The following is an 18896-nucleotide window of genomic DNA, read 5'->3' on the forward strand; positions in this document are numbered from 1 at the left end:
AATCCCTCCTTTTGGCAATTTGTGACAAACTATATAAAGTTACATGAATTACAATGAAACCTAAATGAGCATTTAACAAGCTTGATAAAATTAGCATTTCAACCCAGCATAAAACATATAGCAATCAAAGAACAAGTAAAAGCAAACTATATGGTAAATAATATATAAGTAGATCATAGATATAGGCAATTATTGACACAATGATTTTAAAGATTTCAATTGTAATGCCCCTGTCCAGTATGGGCACATGCATACCCACACGGCACGTGTGGCGCATGCGACAAGAATGGCGAGGTCACCACACATAGATACAATCATATACTTATATAATCCATCACAAAATAAATTATGACATCATCAAGTTAAATATATTAACATATCCATATCTAAATCCACAACAACCAAACTAGACAGCTATAACATTTGGTAGGTCATAATCTGATAGGCCTCACATAGGCATACTAGACAGCTATAACATTTGGTAGGACATAATCTGATAGGCCTCACACAAGCCATGCTAGACAGCTATAACATTTGGTAGATCATAATCTGATAGGCCTCACACAGGCCACAACAAACATCAAGATACAACCATTAAGTTAAACATGTTAACATATCCATATATAAATCCACAATAACCATACTAGAAAGTTATAACATCCGGTAGGTCATAATTTGGCAGGCCTCACACAGGCCACAATAAACCATCAAGATACAACTAGAATAACTAATATACAAGTACACTATAATTCGACATGTATTATACAAATCATCATCTAACACAATAGAGTACAAATATAACCAATAATAATATAACTCGATTTCTATATATCTATCTTCTACACTATCTCACGTCTATAGCTCACCTTATCTTTGTTCTAAAATATCTTCTCAAGATATCTCAAGTCGCTATCACATACCACATATCCGAGGGGTTAGAAAAAAAAGTAAAGAAAGTCATAAGCTAAATGCTCAGTGAATAGACTTTATTCCAAATCAGTGATGCCAAATAGAGAGAAAATTATGTACTGAATAATATGAATCAGAAAGAAGTATGATATCATATATGAGCATGTATATATAAATGTAATTAGTATTATTTTATGAATGGGCATATTACATCCTCAATGAAATTTATTTCTCATAATAAAGTTATAATATAACATCACCCAATATAATAATATATGATGTATAACAATCATGATTCAATGATAATAGTCACATCATTAATGATGCATGATGCATGCCAATCACTCGATATCATAATATATATTAGAGTTAGATATAATCCACAAATATCTTATTATTATAGTCATCTGTCTGAATTTTAAATATCATCCACCATGCTGGACCATGGTACTCGGCCTTAAACTCGATAATCATTATGCCACAAGCTCAAAACATACCCTATCATATGCCAAGGGTATCTCTGATGATAATCATACCCTATCATATGCTAACGATATCTCTAAAGATAATCATACCCTGCCATACGTTAACAGTATCTCTGAAGATAATCATACCCTAGCATACGCTAAAAGTATCTCAGTCATAACACTCTGTCATACGCTAAGGATATATCAATGATAGTTGTACCTTATTATACTCTAAGAGTACAACCATCAGCCATCACCATACTCTATCATACGCTAAGAGTATGTTCAGTACCAATTGGAACCAAATACCGTTCCAACCATCACATCACATATACATGTATTTTCATAATTTTCTTATACATGATAAATCATATGCATATATCTAGTACTACAACAAGTCATGTGTATTAGGAATTTATCTGGTAAAGAGGCCAAAAAAAATTAATGCAATATAGTCTCCAACCATGTATCTAACACATACATACCCATGCTAGATATCATTCCGATCTGAAGTCATATCTAATCATCTCTATATATCATTAACATACTCATATCCCAAATCAGTCTAATCAAATGCATGATAAAATATACTCAACTAAAATCATCTCTAGATAAGATCATATACTAATGTCGGAGGCCAAAACATGCATATATATAATTATATAATATATCATAATTTATGAAAGGTGTCTAGTGGATAAAACTACTCGCAGTCTGATGGTAAGACATAACCGACATATTCCTCTCATCCGTTAATCAAATGTCAACCCATCACTGACAAAGTCTACGAGATCTCAAATAAGGGGTTCAAAATCTAAAAATATTTAGGTAATATAAAGTTAGTTATTTATTCAATTAGAATCTGTTTGTGTAACATATGATGATTTATTAGGTTTAGAATTTCTTCTTTTATTTTTATTAAATGAATTAATTTATATCATATATTTAATTATAATAACATTAATATGTTATTATTCTAATTCTAGATTTATTTATAAAACCATAATTTGCTAGATAATTAGGGGCGAGGGATATTTTATAGTATTATATAGTAGGGCCTACGACTAAGGTCTTAGTCTATGGATCCTAGATAATTAGGCAGCCATTTCACCAGGCGATGGGCAATTTATTATTGATTGATGAGAATATTTGGTTAATATTTTCTCTCAATTATGCGGACTTGCTTCCGCAATAAATTCATATCTTGAAGGAATCGTTCCGAAGGCCCTATCAGGTTATCACGTGAACCATGTTCTTTGAGGTATTCAACCAAAAAATATTTCCCCATGGCAGTGAGGAACAAGTTGCATACGGATTTCAATGACTTGAAGAAAAGAAGTATGAAATCCCTCAGCAATTGGTTCCTCACTACCATGGGGAAATATTTATGGTTGAATGCTATGAGGCGATCTTCGCACCCAGACCATCCGGGATGCAGGGGTGTTATAATTATGGCAAGGAGGGTCAAATGTCTAGAGATTGCCCTCATCTTTGTTATCCTGCCCAGTGCTTCCTGTGTGGCTAGTAGGGCCATCTTCGCAATCATTGCCCAACACGATTTGCCCCCTCTTCCTTGCCTACTACTACTTCGATGCCTAGAGCCTTTCGAGCCTCTTCCCTTAGCGGTCGGTGTCGTGGATCTGCTAGAGCCGACCCATCACACTAAGGTAGAGGCCCTTGCATCGGTCGGTATTTGCTATGAACAGAGATGGATGCTTTGGCTTTTAATGAGGTGGCTACAAGTACTATGATCTTATTTTCTTAGTCTGCTAAGGTCTTGTTTGACCGAGGGCTACGCATTTGTTCATTTAGTACACTTTTCTACCTCATGTTGACCGTCCTACGAAGTTTCTGATGTGATTCAGACAAGATCGGATCACCTTGAAAGACATTGGGCTTGATAGATTAAGTTTAGTTATCTTATTTATTATTCTTATGTGGTTTAGTCAAAGTTTTAGTATGTTAGAATTTTATTTAATTAACTAAATTCAGCTCTGTGCAGTTTTGGAAAAATATTTGTAGAATATTGTACAGATATTTGAATAATATCAAACTAGTTGGATAAGATCGCCAACCTCTAGATCTACAACTTTGGTATTCATGACTTCTCTAGATTCAGAATCTATCGATGAAAAAATGAAGGGTTAATCCGAGAAGATAAGTAAGACTCGTTTAGTTAAATTTGTTTTAGACTTTTTGATTTAATCTCTATAAATAGGGCCTTATGGCTTGTATCTTAGGCATGCTTGGAATGAAAGATTAATTGGCTTTTGCCCCGGCATCTCTCTCAACTAGGCCGCAGGCCTCTACATCTCCCTCCTCCCTCTTCATCAACCAGCGCCACCTCTTCTGTTGGCATGGACTCATCTAGCTTCTAATCTCCCTCTGCTGCCGATCCCTCTAGTCCCGTAGGGTAGGCCTACTTCTCCCATTTTGTCTCTTTATCTTAACTGTCTCTACCTTCCATACGGTTTTTACCACAGTAGTAGGCCAATCATAGCCTTCAACCATCTATCTCATCTGCATCCGCAAACCACCACCACCATCATCTATTGCCGAGCCACCTCCATCAACTACTCGACCTCCACTCCATCATTACCTCCATCTTATACCTAGGAATATGTGCCTCTACCCACGGATACCAAATTTTGTGTAGAATCGCTATGAATCGGATCAAGCCGGTTCATAACAGTTCCTCGATGAGCCTCTCTTGATATCCACTCCTATGGGGGATGCATCAGAGATTAGTCATGTTCTCCGTGCTTGCGTGATTGACTTTGGCGAGTGGGACTTCTGGTGGATCTTTAGCCTTTGGAAATGCAAGATTTTGACATTATTCTAGGGATGGATTGGCTAGCGTCATACCATGCTAGCATTGACTGCTTCCAAAAGGAAGTGATACTGTAGTTAAGCGGGGGAGCGATTTGTCGTATTCGCAAGTCACGCCCGGGTCTCTTGGCTCACATCTCTTCCGCACTCCAGACCCGACAATTGGTGCCGGGCTATTGCTCCAGCCCTTTTTCCTTGGAGTTAGCTCCATCTAATGGGCCCTTCTCTCATACGGATATGGCTATTATCTATGAGTTCCTTGATGTCTTACCTAAAGATATTGAAAGGCTGCCCCCTGATTGCGGAGTTGAGTTTTCCATTACCTTAGTTCTTAGCGTGGGGCTCGTGTCGAAGGCGCCCTATCGGATGGCACCTTTAGAGATGATGAAACTTCGAAGGCAAATTGACAATCCTTCTTAAAGGATTCATTCGCAATAGTGTATCTCCTTGGCGTGCTCTAGTCTTATTCGTTAAGAAGAAGGATGGTACCCTATGCCTATGCGTCGACTATCGAGAGTTGAATTGGGTAACCATGAAGAATAAATATCCCCTCCCTCACATCGAGGACCTTTCTGATCAACTCCATGGTGCCCAAGTGTTCTCAAAAATTGACCTACGAATAAGTTATCACCAGCTTAGAATTAGGGAGGAGGATATTGATACAACTAGAGCTGGATCAAGTTGTATCGAAAGAAATAAATTTATTTTGGAAGAAAATAAGGCTTTTTATTGGGGGTTGTTCGAACGCTTGGGACCGTGTTCGAATGCACTATGCAAATGCCTATACGTGTTCACAAAAATAGAGAATGAGATTTGTGAATTTGAAAGGCCTCGGGCCTGTTCGAATGCGCCCATTCGAACACCTGCATGCGTTCGCAAAGACAAAGAACAGGGATTTCCTATTCGAATAGCCTCAGGCACGTTTGAACGTGCCGTGGTAAGAACACTTTATTTTTAGGGCTTTATTTCTATTGTTTGAGTCCAAGAGGTAGCCTCTAAGTATTGTGGAGTGCACCCTAGTTGGGTTATGTTATGAAATCTAAATCTCTCTTTCTCTATCTCCCTTTCTCTTCCTCTTCTCTTCTTACCCTAACTTATTATCATCCCCTAGCCTACATTAGTTAGGTCCTTCTCCTCATCTGTCGCGGCTCTACTTCTTCTAGGAGCGACCTCTTCTTTCCCTTCGTCCTATTCCCTTCTCTAATCGTAAATATCTCTATCCACATATCATCTTCTTCCACCTCCTCTCATAACCTTCAAGAAATCCCTTCAGTCCAAATACCCAACCTATCCCTCATTAGTTCGGTTCATAACAGATATTCTGAAGATGGCGTTTCACTCTCAGCATGGTCACTATGAGTCCTTGGTAATGCTTTTTCGGTTGACCAACGCGCCAGCCGTCTTCATGGATTTGATGAACTGGGTTTTTGGCTTGTTCTTGGATATGTTTGTGGTGGTGTTCATTGATGACATTCTAGTTTATTCATCCAATGAGTAGGAGCACGAGAAGCGTCTCCAGTTGGTGCTGTAGACCTTGAGGGAGGAATGTCTTCTTACCAAATTCTCTAAATGTGAGTTCTGGTTGGAGGAAGTGGTCTTCCTAGGCCACGTTGTGTTGGGAGATGGCATCCGGGTTGACCAATCGAAGATCTCAGCGTTGTTGGAGTGAAAGCGACTGACTAGTGTGCCTGAAGTTCGGAGTTTCCTTGGGCTTGCCGGCTATTATAAACGCTTTGTTGAGGGATTTTCAAAAATCGCATCCCCTCTTTCTAGGTTGACCTACAAAAACCAATAGTTTGTGTGGGGCGGCCCCTGTCCTCACGGTATCATGGAGTAGGGTCTTATTCCAGGTGTATTGTGACGCATCCGTTCGCAACTTGGGATGCATGCTAATGCAAGAAGGGAGGGTGGTAGCTTGTGCCTCCCGTCAACTAAAGGACTACAAGAAGAACTACCACACTCATGATTTGGAGTTAGCCGTAGTTGTTTTTGCTCTCAAAATTTGGTGACACCACCTTTATGGGAAGTGCAAAATCTTTTTTGATTATAAGAGCTTCATGTATTTATTTACTCAAAAAGATGTAAACCTTTATCAGCAGCGATGGCTAGAGCTAGTCAATGATTATGACTGCATCATCAACTACCACCCAGGAAAGGCTAACATTGTGGTGGATGCATTGAGTAGAAAATCCTCAGGCAATCTCGTCTTTTTGCTTATTGAGCAGCCGATCCTTTTGAGGGACTTGTAGCATCTAGATACTCCAATACTGGCTTGGAGGGAAGGGAGGAGACTCCTTGCCTAGGTCACTGCCAAACCCACCCTTTTGGACAGGATTAAGGCAGCCCAAGGAGATGATTCCACCTTTTTCCAGATTATACAGCAAGTGCTGAGTGGCAGGAGGAGCAATTTTAGTTTGGACACAGCTGAATTATTGAGATTCGAGGAAAGATTGTATATACTCGAGACTAGAGGATTGCGGGAAATTTTTTTGATAGAAGCCCATCAGTCTACTTACACCATACATCCTAGGGAAACCAAGATGTACCATAGCTTACAACGACATTTTTGGTGGCCCAGTATAAAGAGAAGCATTACAGAGTTTGTCGCTCGATGTCTGACATGTTAGCCGGTGAAGATCAAGCATCAAAAGCCTACTGGTACCTTACAACTATTGGCTATTCCTGAATAGAAGTGGGAGCACATTACTATAGACTTTGTTATCGGGCTACTAAGGACCAGGAGAAAGAAGAATACCATTTGGGTTATTGTAGACAAGTTAACTAAATTGGTAGACTTCTTGTCGATTAGTATCTCCGATCCGATAGAACAGCTTGCCATTCAGTTTAGATATGAGATCTTTTGCCGGCATAGGGTTCGTGTCTCTATCACTTCTGATTGGGACCTTAGATTGATGTCTCGATTTTGGCACCACCTACATAAGTCCTTCGAAACCAGGTTGCAGTACAGCACAGCTATCACCCTCAGGCTGATGGGTAGACGGAGCGTGTCATTTAGTCCATAGAGGACATGTTTCAGGCCAACGTAGTGGATGTTGGGCAGGGGTGGGACTCGCATTTGTCATTAATTAAGTTTGCTTATACTAATAGCTATCATTCCAGTACTAGAATGCCTCCTTATGAGGTCCTCTATGGACGCAAATGCCGTACGTCAATTAGTTGGGACAAGATGAGGGAAAGTGGAGAATGCAGTACTGGTACAAGCTACTTTCGACAATGTTCGTTTAATTTGGGAGCGCATGCGCACTTCTCAGAGTTGACAGAAGAGCTATGTAGATCGTCAATGTCATAAACTCGAGTTTTAGGTTAGGGATAAAGTTTTCTCCGAGTGTCACCTTGGAAGGGAGTTTTCCATTTTGGGAGAAAGAGAAAATTAAGCCCTCACTATGTGGGCCTGTTTGAGATACTAGAGCATGTTGGGCCGATAGTGTACCGGGTTTTTGTGCTGAGGGGTTATGTGTACGACCCTTCCCATATTCTCCAGATGAGCCTATTCAACTCTAAAAGGATTTGAGCTATGAAGAGTAGCCGATACAAATACTTGACATGAGGATGGACACTAAGATCCAAGACCATTCCTTTAGTCAAGGTGTTATGGACAAACCATTTAGTGGAGGAGGCCTCATGGGAACGTGAGGATGAGATGAGGGCAACCTACCCTTTTCTATTCGAATCACTAGGTGAGTAATTAAATTTTGAGTCAATATTTTTGTAAGGGTAGTAGAGATGTAACACCCCCTCCCCCAACCCCCCCAAAATTGGGTGGGGCATGCCCACCCTCATTTCCCCTCCCTTAGCAGGTCTTGGCATGACAAAGAGATGCTTTGTCAAGCCAAGGTGAGGGGAGAAGCGTAGGCCTAGCCCTTCCCTATGCACACGCCACCGTGCCCGAGGCCACCTCTCCCTCCCTCTCTCTCTCCTTCCCTTCCTATTTGTTTCCCTCCTCGAGGAGAGCTCGGGCATCCCTTTTTTTCCTTTCCATGTTTCTCCTCTACCATACCGACCGTTGCCGTGATTATCGCTATTGTGGACAAGCCATCATAGTCCTTGTCATCGTCGGTAAGTTCTCTCCCTCCTCCTCATAGGGGTAGTGACATGTTGGGTGAAGACGAGATGGTGCCTCCTTGCTTGGCAGTACGGGGACTACCGAGCTCGAGCTGGGTTGTGCCCATCCCGAGCGCTGTGGACATGCCTCAGGCGTGCTTGCCTCTGGTTGGCTCCAGCCAGCTCAAGCGTGCCAGGCTCAGGCTGGGTTAGGCTGAGCTCGAGCGCGCCTACCTCAGGCTAGGCTCGGCTAGCTCGAGTTTGCTAGGCTGCAGGCTGGGCCTAGCCAACCCGAGCTTGACAAGCTATGCTATGGGCCTTTTAGGCTTCGTCTCACATATTTTGGGGCTGGGTAGGGATTGAACCGAATTTTTCTTTCCGTATTATTATAATCTATAGCATTTAATACTAATTATCCATTCTTTCTATCGCTCATAAATTTTAAGATTTTGGTGCTACCCTAGCGATCCTATCATAGAGTACCCTGTGACCAATGCTTAGCCTAGGGCCGGCCATGACACTTTTTGACTTATTCAATCAAACTTGACAGAAATTTTTTTCTGTATTATTTTGAACACATATACCAATAGATGCAAAAGTAGGTAGTCATTTTCTTACAACGACGGCTTTCATACAAAAGTAGGTAGTCATTTTCTTATAGTGCGCAAAAATTTTTTTAAGTCAAACTGGACTCTACATAAGTGGTTTCACTCTAACTTATTGTAGGTTTTTTCATTGATCGTTTTTACAAATATGAGACATTTGGCTAAGTATATGGTCAAACTATGCAAATCATGATTAATAGTGAGCTATCTAAGAAGTATTCCATGCAATCATGCTCACTCAAGAATATACACATGTCGAGAAGACATTATTATTAAACTTTAACTATTACATAAGTCTAAAAGGGTGAATAGATTAGAAATGATATAATATACTTTAAGATAACAAAATTGACTATAATCACTAATAATCTAATGAAAATCTTATCTCTATTAAGAAAATATTTTGAAGTGCATCGATTTTTGTATTCCATTTTATTGTTCTTGTTATTTTTAATCAAAGACTTTAAACATCAAAATAAAACTCATATGCAAACTAGAGCAAGAACACTTGCAAGCCAATCAAAAGAAAAATAAACGACTCAGACTGAAATCAAATAATAAAATAAAAACACACATCTTAAACTACTAAAAATAATAAAGATTATTTTAAAGCATATATTCCTAGGGAAGTACGAAGATACTCAAATCTCTGAACAAATTGCCAACTATTTTTTCGTCTAAGTGTGTTCTAGTACTATTACTTTGTCTTCGACTAACTTATGTATAAAATAATAATGAACATAAATATGTTTTATTCGTAAGTGTTGAATATGATTTTTTAATATATTAATAGCATTCATATTGTCACAGTATAAAACCATTGTGTCATGTCTAATGCTATAGTCCCTGATCATCTATTTCATTGACACTAATTGCAAACAACAACTACCTGCTGCAATGTACTTTACCTTTATAATAGATAATGATATACTGTGCCAAGCAACAAGATTATTTTTAATGTAAAAATAATCGCCAAAAGTACTCTTTTTGTCATCACATGAACCTACTCAATTAGAATATGTTTATATCAATATGATAGCACTCGTATCAAATGTAAATCAGATACCCAAATCAACTGTGTTACTGACATATTTTATAATACATTCTATGGCAAATAAATGTGTTTCCTTAGATTCAGACTAAAACTTAGCACATATACCAACTAAATGCAATGTCTAGTCTACTAATAGTTAGGTATAAGAGACTACTAATCATACTTTGATATAATGTGTGATCAATATTTTTTTTTTCTGAACTATCCTTTCCTAGTTTCGTACTTGTGCTCCTAGGTGTTCTAGCATATTTTGCATTTTCTAATCTAAATTTTGTAACTAGATTTCTAGCATACTTGGATTGAGAGATAAATATCTCTCTCCAATTGAGTAATTTAAAGTCCTAGAAAAACCTTCAGCTTACTCATCATGCTCATCTCAAAGTGACTATGCATGAGAGCAGTAAATTTCTTAACCAAGTTTAAACTCGTTACTCCGAAGACAATGTTATCCACATAAATCTGTGCCACAATAAAATTAGATTCGTTAGAAAGCTATCATTTTCTTGTAGATCTATCATCGAATTAGTATATGAAGGCCGGAGAGATAGATCTGCGAGAAAATGATCTGAACTAGATCTACTTTGATCGATTTGCATGCTTGCGGTCCTTAATAGCCGGATTGGTGCAGAAATTGATGTGCTCTTCGATGAAGATTAGGGAATAGAGATTGAGGAGGAGATTAACCAGGGAAGAAGAGGTTTGGAAGCTAGTCGGGAACCTTGCCAACGGAAGAAGGTGGCTCAGTTGGAGATGGGGAGAGTCGTGCTGACGTCTAAGAGAAGAAGAGAGAAGATAGGGGGTGACAAGCCTTAGCCAAATAATCCTTGTTTATAATAATTAGGGCTGCTCGGACCAAGTTAAATTTCGACTCTTACAACGAAGGTGACTTGGTGAGTCCAAGTGGTACTAGGTCTCATAATACATGTCCTAACTAGACTAGAACAATTAATTGATATATCTAAACCCAATTAATGAATTAACAAGTTGAGTCCATATTTAGCAAGTATTTGAGTTTATGGCTCAACCAAAATAGCAGTGCTAAAAAATGTAAATGACTAAACTAGATAAATAGACTCGACCCAAGTGATCCCATGTGTTGAGAATGGATCCGATCCGACCAAGTTCGTATTAGATCAAGCCGATTCGTAATGAGTGGTATTAGAGCTTGAGTACTCCTAGGTCAGATCGTATCAATTTAGTATTAAAGCAAAACTTTGTTGGGAATTATTCGAGTCATCCTAAGAGACATTCATAGCCTTACCCTTCCTCTTGAGCTGATTTGGACATTGTTGATCAATATGATCAAATCCAGAACATTCATAGCGTCGAATTTTACTGCCATGACTTTTGGTTTTCTATTTAGAGTTATTGTTAACCATCCTAATATTTGCAGTCACTTGATTTTTATTTTTCTCAAAATTTTTATTTTTGTCAAACCTTTTGGTATTGAGCTTGTTTGGCTTTTTAAATAATTTGATAAACTTTTTGACAAACATAGCCATTATCTTAGCATCTATTTCACTATCATCATCCAACTCTTCTAAATCCTCTTTAATCGTTGTTAAGGCCGTATCTTTGGACTTCCTAAGTTTAGAAAGAGTGGATTTAAAGGTTTGTAAGTTACATACTAATTGTTCAATCTTTATTGTATCAATGTCTTACTTTCCTTCAGGATAGTAACTTTAGCTTGAAACCTTTCAGGTAGAGACTTAAGTATTTTTTGTATAATTATATATTCAAGAATTCTTTCTCCTAGGTTGAAACATGAATTGACATTATCACCGAGTTTTGCATATAATTCATCAAAAGTTCCATTCTTCTTTGTCCGAAGAGTTTTAAATTTAGTTGTCAATATCTGAAGCTTTGAGAGCTTAACAGTAGTTGTAACACCCGTAAAAAAAAATATAAAAAAAAAAATTTTAAGCGCACGCGCCATGCGCGTGCACCCTAACCGCCATGCGCGTGCGCTGACTCCTTCTTCCCTCTCCCCCACCTCTCGCAATTAGTTGCGAGAGGTGGGAGAGAAGGGCGCTGGAGTGGAGTTAACTCCACTCCGTTGCTCTCTCCACCTCTTCCCTATTTAATCTCCACCCAATTTCCCCTCGAGTTCTTTCTTTTTCAAAATCTTCTCTTCTTCGCTTTTCCCTACTCTCTCTTTCTCTCCCGAGCCGCCGAAGTTTCCGTCACGGGCAGCGAGTCACCGGAGCGCCGGCAGCCAACCAAAACCCCTCACCTCGATCGTCAGGTTAGCCTTCATCCCCTCTTTATTTCAATTTGAAAATAGCCTAGTTAAGCATGCGTAATTAGGATTTTATCTTCGTCTGCTTTCACTGGAGAAATACGCCGACCGTCGACCTCGGGTTGACCACCCACCGGTTCGGGAAGTTTTCCTGTTTTTCCCCCTTGCTGTAGGTACCCAAATTGGGTACCCACGGGGCGCGAGGGAGGCGATGCCATGTCGCCTCCCACCGTCGGGTTTCTTTGGTACCTGCGGCCACCACCGGTGGTGGTGGCCTCACTTGTCAACCTTGGCCGACCCACCTCTTCACTTGAAAGAGGTGGGTACCCGGGAAGAGGGCTTCGAGCCCACCTAGCTCTGAGTTGAAAACTCCATGGCCGCCGGCCATGGAGTTCCTCAACTCTTCCCCCTCCGGCCGCACTAGCCGGAGGTTCTATCCACTCCTGCGCCCAAGTCGAACTAGTCAACTTGGGGAGAAGTTGCTGGAGCCGGGGGGGGGGGGCTGCCGGTGACGAGGACCACCGGCAGCAACACCCCTCTCCTCTGTTTCTCCTTCTTTGTCAAGGAGACGAGGAGAGGGTGGAGGTTGGGCCCCCCACTGCTCTCTCTCTGTGGGCTGTGGCGTGGGCTGCGTTGCAGCCCAAGTCCATAGTCCCCTCTTATTTTTTTAAGGTCTTGGTGGACTGGGCTCTGGAGCCCAGTCCACCCCTTGGTTTCTGGTGGGCTGCGGGAGGCCCCGCAGCTCACCTCCTTATTTGTTGCCTGACTGGGCTCTTGAGCCCAGTCCATTACCTCTGGTCCAGTGGGCTGCAGGTAGGTCTGCAGCCCACTCTCTCTCTCTCACTCTCACTTAATTTGCTGGGCCTTGAACTCAGCCCAATCTTTAACATTTTAACCCTAGTCTAATTAATTTTGAGTCTGTTATTTTTCTTAAATTCTGTTAGCTACTTAAATTGTAATTATTATAATTTTTCTCAACCATGTTATTAATAAAATTAGGGACTATACAAAATTAAAATAGTATTTGAATCTATTAGTCTTCTCAATTATCTTCACATTTACAATGTGAACGGCTCTAATGACCATTATTATTTTAATTAGGATAAATAATATCTCGGACCTAGAGAATCAAACTTAAATATACACAACAAGATGGTTAGTTTATAAGTCCATTAATTTTATGTCTATTTTATTTATAAATTATTAGATTCAGCATTGTGCGGGAAGGATCTTGAAATTCAAGAAGAGCCGACTGAATAGGAGAGTAAGACGGATTCCAGAAATACCCCAGGCGAGTAGAATTTTATAATAGTCTTTAAAAAAATGCATGCTTATGTCATATCTTACCTGTGATAGTTAAATGTCGTTTTCTTATGAATCTTATATGACATCTCATATTTGCATTTAATTACATGTCAGTTCTTACTTGTATTATTTATCACTTAATGCACATGTATGATAAACTATATGTTTATTTATAATATTTGTTATTGTGATGATTATGTTAATTAAATAATAGAAGTCATGGCACCACGTGCACGTATCACTATTAGTCAAGTCCCAGTTAGGCAGTGCCCTTTTACCTACTCAACCCGGGGTTAGGGGTAGAGTGTATATTATATAGTATCATATTAGCGGCCTACACCTAAGGTCGGTAGCAGGTAGAGCATTCAGGTGATTACACTGCCATAGTTGGAGACTTGACTAGTATGATATTAGAAAGATGATTGAGAGGAAAGGATTGTAGTTCTAGCGGTACCCGAGGACGCAGGGTTAGGGCGTCTATTGAGCTGTGTGCTCTTACCAGCCGTATGTGATGATTTCGCCCTGTGCGATAATTACTAGAACGGTGTTGATGGGCCTACGACTGGGGTCCTTAGTCTGATGGCCACAGACAACCGGTCATATGCAGCGTCGCCAGGCATGTATGGGCGATAATACCGCTAGTTGACTAGTCCCCCTCGATTTTTATGATGCTATGTGAGATATGTTATTGTGACTCGACTCCTGTGTGGATTTCTATGTAAAATAAGCTATAATGATGAAAACTATTAAAAGTCATAATGTACATTTTTCCCTGACATGTTATGAGTTGCATTTTTACTTATCATGTAATATTCTTAGATTATTATTAGATTTTACTTGCTGGGCCCCGTGCTCACCGCCATTTTTGGTGGAAATATTTTAGAGATGATTATAGAGGATGCGGACATCGAGGAGTAGCAGATTCATTCCTTATTTTTAGCATTTCTTTATTCTATCATTTCAGTTGGACTTAGCCCCTACGAGAGTATTTATATTTTAGCAAATTTGTGATGGACTTGTATTCCTAGAGGTTTGTTGAGGCCTGTGATATTATAATTCAGGATTATTGTTGGATTATTATGGTATTTCTTGACTTATTCAGATATTTGGTGAGATTATTTCACTGACCGATCACGTGGGAATCACGTGGACATGCTCCACGTGAAGAACACGTGAATTTTTGGAAGTGGGTGTTTTAGTAGTGGTTCCTTCATGTGTAGTTTCTATGATCGTCCAAGCATCTGCACCCTAGTCCAATATACAATATAAAGAATAGAAAAACTAAACTTTAAGGACACATAGATAATTGATGCGTACCGAGTTAGATCGGATCACATCAAAGGGAGATTGGGCTCAATGAATTGAGTCTAATTATCTTATTTAATTATTTGGTTTAGTTATAGTCTTAGTAGGTTAAGATTTTATTTAATTAGCTAAATCTAACTCTGTGCACTTTCGGGAAAATATTCGTAGAATATTCTACCCATATCCAAATAATACCAAACCAGTTTGATATTCATGACTTCTCCATATTCAGAATCTATCTACGACGAAACGAAGGGTTAATCCAAGAAGATAAGAAAGATGGTTTTGTTGGTTTGGTTTTAACTTAATTATCGATTTGTTAGGATTTATTTAGAGTTGTTTAATTGAGGAGTCCTTAGGGTGAGCCTCTATATATATGTGGAGGAAACCCTAATTGAGATGGTTCTTATTTGGATTAGAATTAGCTTTAGCCTCATCTTCTTCTCTCTTGACTCTAGCCATTGGCGCCCTCTCCCACCTCTTTCCTTCCACCGCCCAAGTCTTTGGTTGGCCTCTTCCAGCCTCTAACCTCCCTCTCCCACAACAACTTCTCCCCCTTGACACCAACAACAAACCCTAGCATCCATCTAGCCATTGGAGGATTATCAAGCTAGGATCTAAGTTTTAGAACCGTTGCGGATCAAATTAGGCCAGTTCGTAACAAGAATGTTTTTTTAAAAAAAGTTAGCAATCCAATTGATTTATAAAAACTCGTCCAAGTTGCACATAGGACGCTCAAAATAAACGAGCGGCTTGGGTTTGGCCCAACTGAAGCTCAAGCTTAGCTCGACCCAGCTAGAGCTGAGTCGAGCCTGAGCCAGATTAGAAGGCTCAAAATCAATTTCAAGCCGAGCATGAGCTGGAGCAGGCTAGCTCAAGCTCAGTTCAATATGCTCGGCTTAAGTATAATATTTCTTAATATTATATATATTATATATAAATTAACTATTAGATCTTTATCCACTAGCTACCATTAGATCTTTGATTATACTAACCCTAATCCTAAATATAGTAAAAATATCCCAACAAACCCACCTAATCTCCTCCTTTCTCTTTGTCGTCCTCCTCCTTCGATTGGTAACTCCAACCTCTTCCTCTATCGACGTCGACATCGACCTCGGCCTCGGCGTTGGCCTCCTCCTCCATTGTCGTCAACCATAGCGTCAACCTCCTCATCTTCCTTCTCTGCCGCCTCCTCCTTCACCTCATCTGGCCTCCTCGTTCTCCAGAGACAAGCTGCCGCCGCCTTCTCCTCTTTGTTGGCCCAAGCTGAGCCTAAACATCTTTGGAGGGCTCGAAATTAATTTCAAGCCAAGCTACCGGCTCGCTTAGACTCAGCTCATTTACACCCCTAGTTAAACGTTCTATTGGTTAAACTACTAATAGGTCAACCAGTTTTTAACATATCAATTACTTTTTGATCCTATAACTAAACTAAATCAACTTAGTATTAGTTCACAAGTTTTCTCGTTCAACCAACAGATCTGACCCAATTCTAATAATTATATAAGGGCACTATGGCCTTTTACATATAACTGGATAAAGATGCAAAAATGTAAATCAAAACAAGTTGGGGTGCGAAAAACTAATACTGATTTTTGGCGTAAATCACCAAAGAACAATAAAGGTTGGGATATCGGTAATTAAGAAGGGTAGGGGTTTGACAGTCCAGAATAGGTGGGAAGTGGAGATGAGAATGATGGAGCCACGAGGGATAGAGAGGAAAGTAGACAAGGGCCTATTGAAATGTGCTTTGGGCCGAGTGAGATTTTGTCGCTCACCGGAGATGAAACACGGAGTTGTAGGTAGGGGTGAAAACAGATCGGATACAGATCAGATAGTGCTGAACTTATATCCGGATCTATATTTTTAGTCTAGATACGAATTTGGATGTGGATATTGGATGGATAGCAAAATTTAAAACAATATCCTAACTAAATGGATACGGATAAATTTTGATAGAAGATCGAATCGTAAATGGATCTTGATCAAATTTTAAACGAATTATAACCTTTTATTTAGACATAATTAATACAAAAAAATTAAGAGTTAAAAAAATAAATTTTTTGTATGTCAAATTTTTATAAAATTAGAAGAATTAATCTCTACAAATAGTATATAACACATCATTAGTAACAATATCAATATTCACTATTTAAATAACCAAACTAAAAACTACAAATCATTCAAAATAAACGGATATCCGATATCCGTATCCGAAAATTATATTCAACCCATATCTGAATATGTATCCATATTTTTTTTCCAAAAATTATATCAGTATCTGAATTGGATATGAATTTTTTATCCTATTCTGATCCGAATCGGGTCGGATAGCGGGTTGGGTCGGAGTTAATCCGACCTATTTTCAACCCTAGTTGTATGCTTTGGTGGAGCCGAGCCGTGATGGGCTTTGTTACCAAATTGATGGGTTCTTGTACCAAAAGGTCGGCTACGGAACAATTCCTTAAGATATGAATTTATTACAGGAAGCAGTCCGTGCAATTGTGGAAAAATATTCGTCAAATATTCTTTTGTAGTCAAACAATTACGAAACTAAGTGTATTAGATTCATAACTTCTACATCTACAACTTTTATATTTATATCATTTGCAGATTCGAAATACAACAGGGACGAAAACATGAAATAACATGGGTGATGGTGGTGGTGACGGGTGGAGTGGATGTTAGGGTTATGAATGGGTATGGAGATGAAGGTGGATGGTGGATGTCATTAAGGGATATAGACGAAAGGAACAAAGTGGTCAAAATCCCAAAAAAGAAGGTGACTCGACAGACGAGGGAGATTAGAAGTTAGGAGAAACCTTACCAATAATAGAGGTGGAAGGATGGTGAAGAGGGAGGATGGAGATTAGGATAGATAGATGATAGAGAGGCAAGAAATCAATATTCTAATAGCATAATGAATTTGGCTGCCATCCACATATATATAGAGACTAGCCAACAAGTCCTAAAATAATAAGTAACACTAATTGTAGAGGATTCCCATCGATCGTATTCGAACGCGATCTCTGTATTTGCAGGCATTCGCAAGGGCGTTCGAACGCGACCCCTCATGCATTCAAACGCAACCTACAAAAATTTTATTTTAATGAAAATAAATAACTAATGTAGTAAGAAAAGATCGTAACTAAATGTATCAGCCCACCACGCTTCCCCCACCCTACCCTCAAGGTGAAAAGTCGGGGAAACACTCCAAGATATCAGTCTCCAACTCCCATTTTGCCTCATCGAATGGCTTACCAAGCCACTCAATTAGAATCTCCATCTCTAATCTGGTACCATGTTGTCATCGGCACCTAGCAAGTACACAAATTGGCTCTACGCTCTTTATCTCCTCCAATGGCTCTAGTAGAACTGATCCAACAACCTCATAATCTCCAATCCGCTCCCTCAATAATGAAACATGAAAGACAAGATGCACTCTCGACCCCTCCAGCAGCTCCAAACGATATGCAACCGGATCGATACGCTCAAACACCCGAAATGGACCAAAGTAGCGATGCGCTAATTTTTGGTTATACATCGGACATAAGGTCACCTGTCGATACGGCTGTACTCACACAAATACCCAACTGTCGATGTTCAACTCCTACTCCCGATGGCTATGATCATAAATGTAATGCCCCCGCCCGGCACGGGCACGTGCATGCACACGCGCCCGCACGGCAAGCGCGGCGCACGCGACAGATCGGGCGGGGCCCGTCACGCACAGATACACTCCTATGTAGATACAATCATGACATCATCAGATAACACATGCTAACATATCTATGATCACATAATCCATCGCCAAATAAATCATACTATCAACCAAATAAATCTGTTAACATATGAATATCCACGTCCATAATAATATACACTAGACCACTATATAATCTGACAGGGTCCACACAGGCCACAACAAACCATCAAGATACAACTAAATAGCTGATACACGAGTGCTATAAAATCTGACATATACTATATACAAATCATCATCTGATACAATAAGGTACAAATATAACAAACAACGATACAACTCAATGTCTGGTTAAACTATCTTCTATACCGTCTCGCATCAATAGCTCACCTCATCATCACTCTAAAATATCTTCTCA

Source organism: Typha latifolia, chromosome 9 (genome assembly GCF_019914945.1).
Source record: "Typha latifolia isolate L0001 chromosome 9, TyphaL0001v2, whole genome shotgun sequence".
Lineage (NCBI taxonomy): Eukaryota > Viridiplantae > Streptophyta > Magnoliopsida > Poales > Typhaceae > Typha > Typha latifolia.